The 12415-nt window shown below is 39.6% G+C and overlaps 1 long non-coding RNA gene across 1 annotated transcript in view; it reads left to right on the forward strand.

The window, feature by feature from the left end:
• Positions 1–6008: 6008 nt before the first annotated feature.
• The window catches only part of LOC131563911 (uncharacterized), an 81320-nt gene continuing 74913 nt past the window's right edge, over positions 6009–12415 (forward strand). Inside the window, exon 1 of the long non-coding RNA XR_009275330.1 lies at positions 6009–6083. This is a non-coding gene — a long non-coding RNA (uncharacterized LOC131563911). The remainder of the gene's footprint in view (positions 6084–12415) is intronic.

Here is a 12415-nt window from a genome sequence, read left to right on the forward strand (position 1 = left end):
ATTCTAGTGGAGACTTCAGGTGCATTTATTAACTACAGTGTTACTGCTGGGAATATGAACAGAATAAATATTGAAAGATTTCATATGCCACAGCAGTGTCTCTTAATGTCATCCTGAGGCATTGTTTCAGTACTGAATTCACTCTGTATCAACATTGTGTCCTGGGAAGAAATAAAAAGCCAGTTCCTCATGATAAACACTGAACACTGTAGGCTTGCCAAGTCCTCTGTGGCACTGGACTCCTAACACGGAAAGCAAATAAAACAGGAACTATTTTGCAAGTAGATCCACTCAGATTGCCTCAGCACTTTGGTATATTTGCAGGGAGTTCCAAATGCTTGGTTATGTTGGCTTCATTAAATGTATTTGAACAATTAAAAACATAAAAGGGGAAAACATATGTCTCTGACATGCTGAAAGCACTTTTGCATCTCAACAGAGTTCAGAAAAACTCCAAAATAACTAAACTTAGCTGTTTGTATGAATCTGCTGGAACAAGATGAAGGGGTGAGGTGGATTTATACTTTACTGTTCAACTTTATTTCTGTATCCACATCTCCTCCTTCCTCTCCTCCTTCCACTCTGCACCTGTGTGCCTCTCCTTCCCCAGCTGTCTTATAACTGTTCAGATTCACTGTGCCCTGTCAGCCTTTGATTTGAAGTTACTCCCTGGAGCTTTTGCTTTAATACAAAGAAGAGCATACAGAAAGAGCACTTTGTATTTCTGTCTCCTAATGGCACACAAACCTGCCTAGCTGATAGCTGCTGGCACTGAGACCATCTCTGCTGCTTCCTCCCTCTTGCTCTCCCGTTTATCTACTGATCACATTTTACTGGGGGAGTGCAGAGCAGGTAGAATAGACAGATTCATTGGATTGAGTAGCTGCTAAAGAAGAAAGTGACAATAAAATACTTAGCCTCTGCCTCTGATGTGTGGATTCAGGATACCTCCTTAGAATAGAAAATATTTTATTATAATGGTATCAAAGGAAACAAAGTGGTGAGAAATGCTTTTCAGTGAGAAATGAATTTTCTGCTTGCAATTTTCCGTCTGTCGAAGACTATGCAGGTCACTTCTCACTGTTCAGCTCTTACAGAAACAATATTGTATTCCTTATGCCAATTGTTAGCTGGGGAGGAACAGAAGAGGTGCTGTCTTTGGAGGTTCTTGGCACTTTGGCATATGCTTGTCACACAGACTTTATGCTACAGCAACAAATAAATATTAGCTCAATATTCAAGAGTATGATTCTGCCAACTGTAAGAGGAGTAGGCCTCCAGTTTGTTTGTAGGGGCAATTTGCTGCGTTGATTTTTAACAGGCAGGGCTTTCATGCATGGAGTTGAACCTCAACTACAACTGCTGAAATCACGTGGGACTCTGACATTCCTATATTAGTTCTTAATTGTGGAATTTGCTGCTCTTGCTGCTCCAGTGGAATGCAAGATTGTTGACCTTCAGGGCTCACTGTGAGGCCTATCTCTTCTTTCAGGCAAAAAAAGGATAAGGTAGGAAGGGGGAGTTATTAGGAGCAGGTGAGAGATTTTATATATTTTTTAACTTGACATTGTGTCATTCTTGGCACATACTATCCAGTAAAATAATGGGTGAGAATTCATGGGTAATCATTCATGCAATTGCAGTGCCAAGGGCCTCTTGTGATAATCCAAAAGCTGAAGAATTTAGAAGTATCCATTTAATTTTACTCTAGTCCCCATACTAAGTTGATGAATTAGTGAGTGTTGCTTGAGGAGGCAGTGCTTTGGACATAGAATGTGGCTGAGCATTTGACACAGAAGAGGGACCACAGAGAATGATTTTCCTGTGCAAACTTTAATGAAGATAAGGAGAGAGCAATGCATAACTCAGTCATCTACAGCAGCCAACAGGGATTTTGCTTTTCACTGCATTTGTATGGTTTTGAGTCCCTGTGTCTTTAATAATTTACATTGCTGAAAAGCTTTTTAGAACTGCACATGCAGACATTTTTCTATTGGAGCACCACCAAAAAGTCTGTGTAAGCACAATATGCAGGGAAAAACATGTCTTGAAAATATTACCCTGCACAGAAGAAAAAAACCCAAAAGCCCAAACCAAAACAAAACCCGAATTCTGACCTTTCCTGGGGTCATGAAGCTGTTAATATTAGGGCCTTCTCCTTCTTATTGTTTTTTATTTACTTAAAGGACAAGTGTAAAACAATCAGCCTAGAGCAGAATGAAAGATGGTAGGAATAATATAACCTCCAGAACACATATGTAACATTTCTTATCTCTTTCCTGTTCATGCTTCCTCGGTTGTCTCCATGTAGTGCAGTTAGCACTGAAACTCCCATTTTTATAAAGGGTTACTTTTTGTTCCAAAAAAGACAACATTTTGACTCAATAAGGTTATTTTATGCTCTGCTGTGAGATTTGTACTTCTCCCCCACCTCTGCTGTTAGCTAAAGCTGCTTTGTAATACATTAAATGATACAACACAAAAGATCTAATAGAATTTGAAATAGCTTGGGTTCTTAGAAACATGTAAAACTCTGCATAAAATGAATATTGCTAAAGCTCAGTCTGATTTCCATATTCTTTCCACATTGTATTTGTGTATAATAGGCTTCCAGGAATGTTCATGACCTTACAGCTGTCCCTTTTGTTTACAGTCCAGTGCTCTGTCCTTGAGATATGTTGCACACAGAATGAAGACAAAATCATGGCTTCAGGCCTCTGTCTCCCTTCTCTGGAAAAAATAAATAAAGCCTATATAGGAGACATTCTCCAGTCAGTACTGTTCTAGCTACATGTGAGTGATTACACCCTGGGAAACAATTATAGATGGTAATAAAAAAAATTAGGCTCTAAGGGCAATACAGTTTTTCTCAGGAACTTCCAGGGAAAAGCCTGCTTTGGGTTTGTTTGTTTGGGGTTTTTTTTATTGATTGGTTTGTTTGGGTTTTTTTAATTACCAAACGCACTTATTTTTCTCACTTAAAAAATAAAAATGGACAGATCCATTTCCTAGCAGTTTGACTTGATATTTTACAAGATCCTTTTCTTTTTGAAGAGACTGTGTCCTGCTCTCACACAAGCAGCCTGTTTCTTGTTTGCTGTCAGTGAGCAAACAATCACAGCACATTTACAATAGCACTTCAGCAGCATAATGGTGATGGCAATGTTTGGTTTCTTTTTGCTACCATTCAATTTTCATTCTCTTTGAGTAAATGTATTTTTCTGCTGATATTCTGCTTTCTGGCAGGTGCTCAAAACTTCCTTGTTCAAATGTATTTGCAGATGGCGCAGCCATGGGTTCTGTGTGGTGTCTGAGTAGACAGTGCACAGCCTGGGACAAAATTACAATCACTAATTATCTTAGAAAGAAGGGCATATGTGAGATTTCAATATCAAACACCTCGATACCAGCAGTGCTGTGCACATGCACTACCACATGTAGCTCTGTTTAAGAAGCTTTGGGGCTGAATTTGGTGAAGTTTTTAAGTGTAGGACGTGGCAGTGAATATCCAGAACAGCTGTGCTTTTGGCTACGGCCTCCTGATGTGGAGGCTGGCCCTGAGAAATACGAACAGTGATGTGCAGGTAGAGGACCTGTGCAGTAATACTGAGACGTGCAGTGGATTTTTTATTTTAGATTAGGGGTTTTGCTGTTTTCTTCTTTCATTAGGAAATTTACAAAATTTGTTAAACAAATGGGATGGATGCCTGATGATTATATATTGTGAAATAATTGTGTGACTCAGTGCACTCCATTAATTTAGTTTACAATTCAAACTTCTAGAAAATGGCCAAGCAATTGTCCACTTCCCAAGTATTTCTGAACATTCTGATCCATGCTTTTCTGTGGGGTTTGAATTTCATGCATGTTTTGTACTTGCAGGAATGTGGAACTGCTCAAGTTAATCAGTTCTTTCTGGAGACACCAAGCAGCTATTTCAAGGTGGTGTTCCATGTCTGACAGTAGTTTTATGTGTACATTCACAAGCAGCACTACTGGTGAGGATTGTTGTACAGCTCTGGTACCATTCCTGAAATTCAGCATTCAGTGAATTGTGTCTGAATTTACAGACATGACTCCAAACTTCCCCAGGATCACTTCCTATGCTCCAGGCACCACCTCTGCCATCCTCTGGAAGAGATATTCCATCTGACATCACTGCTTAAAAAGAGGGTCTTTCACTCCCCCTTGCCTTAAGTTCCAGGAGCAGTTTTAACCTGCTGAGGTTCATCATCTCTTTCTCCTGTTCTTTGTCTGATGGACCAGTTTCAGTCACAAACACAGACAAGGAAGTCATCACATCCTGCAGAGGGATTTTAAGAGAAAATCCTCTTTGCTTTAGTATGAAAAATTGGCATATCCACATAGAACAACATTCACCTCTCCCCTGACATTTTCTGTGGCTGTTCTAAGTGCTTACAGTTATTCTTTAGGATTTGGGTATATGTCCTGCCAGGATTTGTGAGTTCCTTCTCTTTAAGTACCTCTTTAGCTAAGGCCCTGCCCTTGAAACATAGAGTGGCACTCTGACCTTTCCAGTCAGCTTCTTTCAATGCAGGAGTTCTACAGATTAAAAACACTTTTCTCCTCTTAGGAAAACTCTCCTTTTCAGTTTTTTTCTTGGTCCCTCCCCAATTCAAGCAGTGTTCATAAACAGTATGTTATTGGATTTCCCAAATTATCAGAAACTCTTCCTATTATTTAGTGGGTAAATAAGTACATGTATATTACATTTAAATGAGTAAAAGTACAGTCCTTTTCCAAAACAACTGAAGTGACCTAAAAAATAACAGTGGGATATAAAACCACAAGCAAAAATGTCAGTCGGACAGAATAGAGAGAGAAAGTCCTGTCATTTGTAGTTCACATGTATCATGTCATCTAATTTTTCTTAGTAGTTTAAATAACTACATGTTTGAATTTTATATGCTGAGATAAAAACACCAGGAATTTTGTGTTAGACGAGCTTTTTTTAAGGGATAATACTATGTTTTGTCAGGTGCCGTGGTTAACAACATTATCTCCATGTTTTTCATCTTTCTCTTAATTCATACAGTGGCACTCTGGTTTTACTGCCTTTCTCCCTTGTGTGAGGACAGGATATTTACTTCCACATACCACATTGTTTGAAAATAATAGTGATAAGGCACATGAACTGTAAAGATATCTCCCTTGAGGTCTTGAAGGGAAGCTCTGGGAAATTTTAGGGTGGATGTCAAGACAGATCCACACAGTGTATGTGCATGGGGGGGAATTACTGTCACATGAGCCTGTGGAGCGTTAGCACAACACTTCATAATGCCACAATGGCATTATGGCTGATGCAGAACCTCTGAAGCTAAACAAAAACTTAGAAAGGAAGAAAAATCAAATAGTGAGGAAAGCATCTTGGGCAAAAGGCTAATAATGAAGAAGATCCATAGCATTCTTGCTTTCCAGTGGCTCTGCCAAGCTGTGGTGTAAAGGACTAGAAAGAGCCAAATTCATGTTTCAGAGAGCAGGTTTTGAAAAAGTCTTCTTCTTCTGTAAACTGGGCAGTATCTTAGAGTGCAGTTCTTGCTGCCACAGAACTCAGAGTCAGTGTTGGAATGAGATCTTGCTGTGTGGCTTTGAAATGCCTTTGAAATACCCTAATACATAGAAATATACTCCAAAGCAGATCAAGATGCTGCTTTCCTTGGAATCCTGGTTATTAGCAGTCTTATAGTGAGTGTAGGTAGGAGGTTCCTCAAATGGCAGAAAGACTAATTACATCCTCTTCATTGTCTCCAATATTCTCCTACAGAAGGTGCAAAGATGTAGGCACACAGTTTGTGGTAATTGGGAGTGGGGCTGGCCCAGCCTCATCCCTAATGAGCTCCAGCTGTAAGCAGCAGGTGAGCAGCATTAACACAATGAGTGCCCAGGGCACTGACCAAGCACCAAAGGGAGCAGAGGGCACACAGGTGCAGTGCATCAACAGCAGGGGATAAAAGGCTGGGCAAAGAACGAGAAGGGCAGAGCTTGCAGCCTTCTGAGGCGAGATGGTGTTTCTCTGTGTAGCATGGCTGGCTCAACTGTGACATATGCTGAGACACAAAGAGGTATTAGATCCGACTTATAAATGATCTTTGTAAAATATGTATCTATATTTATAAGGAGTATTGGATCTATCCTTTCCCTACTGAGCTGAACACCTTTTATTCTCATTATGAATTTATTAGTAGTGCAGGATGTTCAGCAGTACAGAAGAATGTTCTTTTTATCAAACAGTGTTCTGGTAACTTCTGTCTTTTTTTTAAGGGAAAATACTGCTCTTCAGTTTTGGAATACAGCTGAATGAGAAATGTTGAAAGGCAGGTATCTGTGAGATATGCCACTGGCACAGGTGGAAGCCGGAGGTGGCTCAGGGATGCACTGTCAGTGTTGTTTCACAAATTCATTCATGGGGTGGTTCAGCACCATTCTCAGACTAACAAGCTCAAGGGAGTGGGTATCAGCCTGGAACCTTCTTACAGTTAATTGGGAAAATGGAAGTTTGTTTTTTCCTAGCAAAAGCATCTGGTTGAGGTAGAGATCTGTTGTCTCCTACTTTCCTTTCTCAAGGTATTTTGCCACAACTTAGCACAAGCTGAGATAAATTACATAGTTGGGGCTCAGATTGTCAATTAGCCTTTTCATTCCACAAAAGTAGTTGGAAAAAAAAAGCTAAAAATTGTATTTGTCTCCATATTCACCATACAAGTAAGGAACTGCAAAAGCTTGGTTAACTTTAGAAGCCAAATTATGCATAAACCTCTGTAGCTGTTTCTGTCAAAGGAGAAAATGGAAACTAGAAAACAGCAGCATTTTTGAGGCCAGTATAAGGATGCTTAGGATGCTGGAAAGAAAGAATAATGGACACATTTGTCATAAGCTGGAAAATAGATTTAGTGTTTATAACATGACTAAGGTAAACAAACAAGATCAAACAAGAGCTGAGCAGGCTTCTGTGTAACCCAATGCCACATGAGGTGCAACTGCTGAAAGGAATCTGTGAGAGGGAAACGAAACTGAGCAGACGAGACAGACGGCATAGTCTGAGTTCAGCGCTTTCTGATGACACTGAAGATTTGCACTTGTTTTGGCAGCTGATTTGGTGTTTTCCCCTATTGAAAATGAGCTGGGGGAGTGCACTGTATGCATCTCTTGCATCTCTGGTGTCAGTCTGCAGATTCTAGATTAAACATGTTCTTGGCACACAAATAATGTCCAGCCCTTTGTGCACAGTGACTCACCAGGGTGGGAGTTAGGAACAGAGTTAAGAGGTGGGGTGTTTGTATTTTTATGGAAAATGTCTCAGAGTTGGTATTTGATATTTTGCTTTTGTGGTTGCTTGCTTATTTAGTAGAGTAAATTTGCTTTTTCTTCTTTTCTTTTGTTTGTCTTCTGCAGTTTTTCTGTCTGATGAACTGTATGATATATTAGGCTTTAAATGTGGACAGCACTAACTGATTGGTATTATATTCTGATATTCTCAGCTAGCAGTAAACATAAGGGGATGTTACTTTGCAGTACACTGAGTACATGCATACATTGAAAAGTTTCTAGCACACTGTAATATGGCTTTTTATTTTTGTTGTAACTTTCTCACATAAAAGAGCTCTCATTCAACTTCTTGCCATACCCAGAAGTACAGTACTACTTTGACAGTCAGGGAAATGTCATAAAAAGCACTGCTGACTTGCAAATGTATTGGATGGAAGTGATAGGAACTATCTCGATTTTTCAGCATTTATTTTTCTATAATATAACTTTTAGCTGTTCCCAAGTGTATTCCCTGTCTACCCTCTATGGTCACAGTTCAGTCACTCAGGTTTAGCTTTCTGGCATTTTTTGAACCCTGGAAGTCTTACCACTCTGTGGTCTAAAATTGTCCTTGCAAGGAATATATGACTCTCTTTTACATGTTTATTCCTGTAAGTGGGAAAATTGATTACAGCAAAGTCTGTAATCATAAGGTCAGATTTCAAGATAAAAGTGGGGAATTATCAGGAAATTCTCTGGTGGTCTTTCTGCTTTATCATATTTATGGCCTAGGGAAGCACAAATATGATATTGATAATGTTCTTAGTACGTTGTTAATGCTCTTATAACCTGCTAATTTTCTGATATGCCAAATACATGCAAAGCATAGTAAAATCTGAGTTGCAGGGATTGTTCTTTACTACCCTTTGGTATTTAGGCAAGGATCTGTATAAGTCATCATAGTAGCTTTACATTGGTCAGTTTGTATTTGATGAAAGCTAAAAATATTTTTCTAGTCCTTATCTGTAACATTGTAGTCAGGAGACACTATTTTTACAGAAGAAAGGGCCATTGATCGTGTTTAAATATCATCATAGCAAAAAGCAGTCAAAACAGAGCCTACTGAAAACTACCTTCCAGGAACACAGGAGGAAAAACTGGTGACACAAATCCCTCCTCTGGTACCTTTGTGCTGGATTTGCAGCATTGTAGAATATATTCACTTTACTCTGCTCAGCAGCACAGCCCTGTATCCTGACAGCTGAGTAATGTTCTGCTCACGTCTTCCCTTGTAAAATGAAAAAAGTAGATAATTTAATATAGATGTGACAAGTGCAAGATAGATTTCTACCCAGCACTGTTCACTGCTGAAAACCTTCTTTAAGGACAGCCATATTCTTAAATTCTCCTCCCCCCACCTCCCCATTTTCCCCTGCCCTAATTAAACACAATACAGAGAAAACTAAAACCTAAATTTATTCTTTGATCATTTCAGTATGAAAAATCTCTTCTGTCTCCTGTTCCACAAAATAAACCAGTGTCTGTTATTTCTGCCAAAGAACAGCCTTTCTGTGAGAAATATGAGATACAATGTATATACGTTTCCACTGCAGATATTTTTGGTCCATCACTGATTTTCTTAGAGTTTTTACTCTTTCCTGAATCACAGATGCAGTTTACTGCTACTTCTTGTGGCCACTGTGGTTGTGGGGCCAAATTAAGGTTATTGCCTTCTGAGGCAAAGCATGGCAAATTCTTTCAATCCAAATTACATTTCTGAGTTTGGCAGGGCCTTTGCTTGGATTTCACCTGCTTTTTAAAGCAAACACATTGGACAATCCCATACAACATGTGCATTAGACATACACAGCATTGTTGGGCTGTCCTGGTGCTGCAGTGGAAGTGTTATATCCTGTTCTCTGGTCTTCAACCCATTTCTGTCCCCCTCAAGCACTTCTGCAGCTCCAGAGCAGTGCCTTGGTGCTGAGGCAAGCTCTGCTGCTCCTCTGTCCCTCTCAGCCAGTGAGGCACCTTCTTGTCTCCAGGACAGCTCAGAAGTGAAGCAGAGCTGTTGCTGGTGTGGGAAGTCTGTAAAGTCTTTGAGGGATGAGGTTGTGTTGAGGTGAGCAGAGTTTAACTAGGGACCCAGCACCACTGTGGAAGCTGCACCCTTGGTAACAGCAAAAGCAGATTGAATTGGGAAAGGTAGAGGTTAGCATGGGATTCAGCTCCTCTAAATCCCACTGAGCTTTTTCCAAAGTCTTTAATACCATCATGGATTTGTTTGTGTTCTTATACTGTCTCTTAAAGTCAGTGTTGGGAAAGATCCAAATGGTTGTGACCCATCACTTATTTGATTTTATAGTACATATTTTTGATTAAGATTATCCAGTAGCAGAATTTGAAATTTTGGGATGGTGCTTCAGACGCTTCAATTCTCAGTGCTTGAGAATTGGGTTTTTTTGGGGGTTTTTTCGTGAAATTGAGAGCAAATTTGCCATGAAGCTCAATGGGTGAAATGTTAGCTTACTACCAAACATTAAATACCTACATGTTTGCTGCCATTGACCAGAGTGTACCTTTCACCCTGGAGTTTTAAATGCAAAATTATCTATGTCAAAGGAGTAACTTTTCTCCTATGCACTTGATGTGGTACATATACACTGCTTCTATGAGATGCACCATGCTCAAATGTCCCCACACCAAGGAAGGAATACAAATTAAAAGACTGAACACAGAAGACCTCTCTTAATCTTTTCACCAGTATCTGGATTAGAAATGATTCAAACACACCAGTTAAGGAAAAAAACTAATCTCTTCAAACTAAAAGGGATATTTTAATCTAAAAACAACTTTTTTAGCTTTAAAAATTCATAAAGATTGACTGTTTGCCCAAACTTGTAGTGCTGTTCTATTAACTCTGCTCAGCCCTGCACAGATGGTAACTCCCATTCACTTTGATGGGAGATTTGCCTGGGGTAGGACTGCAGAACTGATGCCCAGGATGTTAATTAAATGTACAGTCAGCTGGCCAAAAAGTAGCTGGTTGAGTCATAAGGACAGGCTCTTCCTGGCTTACCTAAGAATACATCTTAGCATATAATTAAACCACAAAAACTGACATCAAAGTAATGATAAGGGCCTAATGTAATGCATGTAACTGAGGAAATTCAGGCCAACATTCCTTCCTTTGATCACCCAGCTGGGCCAGGCTAGTACACAAGTCTGGGTCTGGATACTCCTTTTCTCCAGCGCTGGTAGAGGTGAAGGAGGTAAAACTGATGGAACTGGCTAGATTGGATGAAGTGGTTGGGAGGTAATAGCTTTTGTTGCATATATCTGCAGAATCCCTCCACAATTAGAAGGTGGGAACAGGGATCTTTAGTTATAAGATTTTTCCAGGCTGTGAAGGAATGCTCAGAGACAGCGTACCTTTATAACTTGATCTCTGTGCTTCATACCACTCCAAACTCCATGAATTTCCATATCAGCTCAGTGGTTTTTTTTCCCTTGCATATGATTTCTTTACAGTGGGGGAAAGTTGGAGCAAGTGAAGGGATAACACCCTCTGGGTGTAAAACTGCTCAGGAAGGGCTCTTTGCAGGTGCAAAGCTGCTAGAAGCCTATGAACTGTGTTTCTCATATCTCTTGAAGCTATAGATCTTAAATTTAGGGATGCTTTAAAGCATTCTTGCTTCACATAACACTGTCTTAAACAAGCTGGAAAAACAAGATCTAGAAAAGACCTACGATGGACTATTAGCAAAATGAGCTGGGAAAACAAAGTCAAAGAATAGTTAGCAATGATTTACTGGAAATAGAAAAGTATATATCAAATGCACTTTCACATGGATTTGTCCTGAACCAGATACTGTTAAATATTCATTAGTGACTTCATTAATTGGATAAGGAATGTTCATATGAAATTTGCAGATACCACAAAGCTTTGAAGACTCCAGGTATAGAGGAGAACATTAGAATTTCAAGGGATCTTTACAAATTAGAAAGATGATATGAAAAAAACCCAGGATGCAATTAAAAATAAGTCCAGTTTCTGTACTTAGACAAGAAGGATCATTCATTCATAGAATCAGCTCAATGAGAAACAACCAACCAATTTGCAGTAATAAAGGAAAGGAATTAAGGGGTTTAGCTGTCTACAGCTTGAACATGAATGGGGAATGTCATACTAGTGTAAAAAAAGTGGAGGGGAGAAATTTTGAGTTCTAAAAACAGGAGCACAATCTACAAAATGAATGAAGTATTTCTTCTCTTTTACAGCTGTGAAAAGTTCTGAGCTAAGTTAAGGTTTAATTCTTATGTGCACCAGAACAGAGAAACCTATGAGAAAAGAGGGTTGTTTAGACTAGAGGTTAAAACACTGAGTAGAAACATGATAGCAGTCTTCAAATACAGAAGAAAGCTGGTGCAAAGCCAAAGGGAATTACCTTGTGGACAGGACAGACTGAGTGATTCAAGCACAAAACAAAATGTTTTGCTAGGCTTTAGGCAAAAGCTTTTTTTGACAATAAACACAAATTACTGTAGAACAGTTACCTTTTTTCATTAAGCTGAGGTCAGAAAAAGTGCCTGTCTGGAATCAGAAGGATATAGTTCAGTATGTCTTGGGGTAGCCTCAACTTTTCTTCTTCAAGTTCCTTCCTGTTTTGTAGCATTCTCTGCTTTGTAACAAGAGGCTTTAGGAATCTCTCCAGGAGACTGGTTTCTCTGCCGCCCTGGGCTGGCCCTGACTGGTTTAAATCACTCTCAGAGAGCTTCCTGAGGCTGGATCCATATTTTTGAGATGCAGGTTGGCCCACTGTTTCTTTGGCCAACTTTCTGGGTTGCTAGTAGCAGACTTTCCATAATTGGGATTACATGATGCACTTGGCAACTAGTTGTTGTTTTGGATTTTTCTTAAATGATGGCCTTGAAGCATTTGTGAGAATCAGTGAGACTGTTTGTCTTTAAAAGACTTGTTTGTTTCACTAAATATCTGGCTGGTCTGATGTTGTCCTGGCCACGTGGGAGGCTGCTGGGTTTTCCTATGTCAAGTAGCAGCCACATGTTTTCAGTGAGAATGACCTTCCTTCCAGATCAACAGCAACAAGAACAATTGTGTTTGTCCTCAAAACCAGCCCTCAACGTA

Source organism: Ammospiza caudacuta, chromosome 14 (genome assembly GCF_027887145.1).
Source record: "Ammospiza caudacuta isolate bAmmCau1 chromosome 14, bAmmCau1.pri, whole genome shotgun sequence".
Classification (NCBI taxonomy): domain Eukaryota; kingdom Metazoa; phylum Chordata; class Aves; order Passeriformes; family Passerellidae; genus Ammospiza; species Ammospiza caudacuta.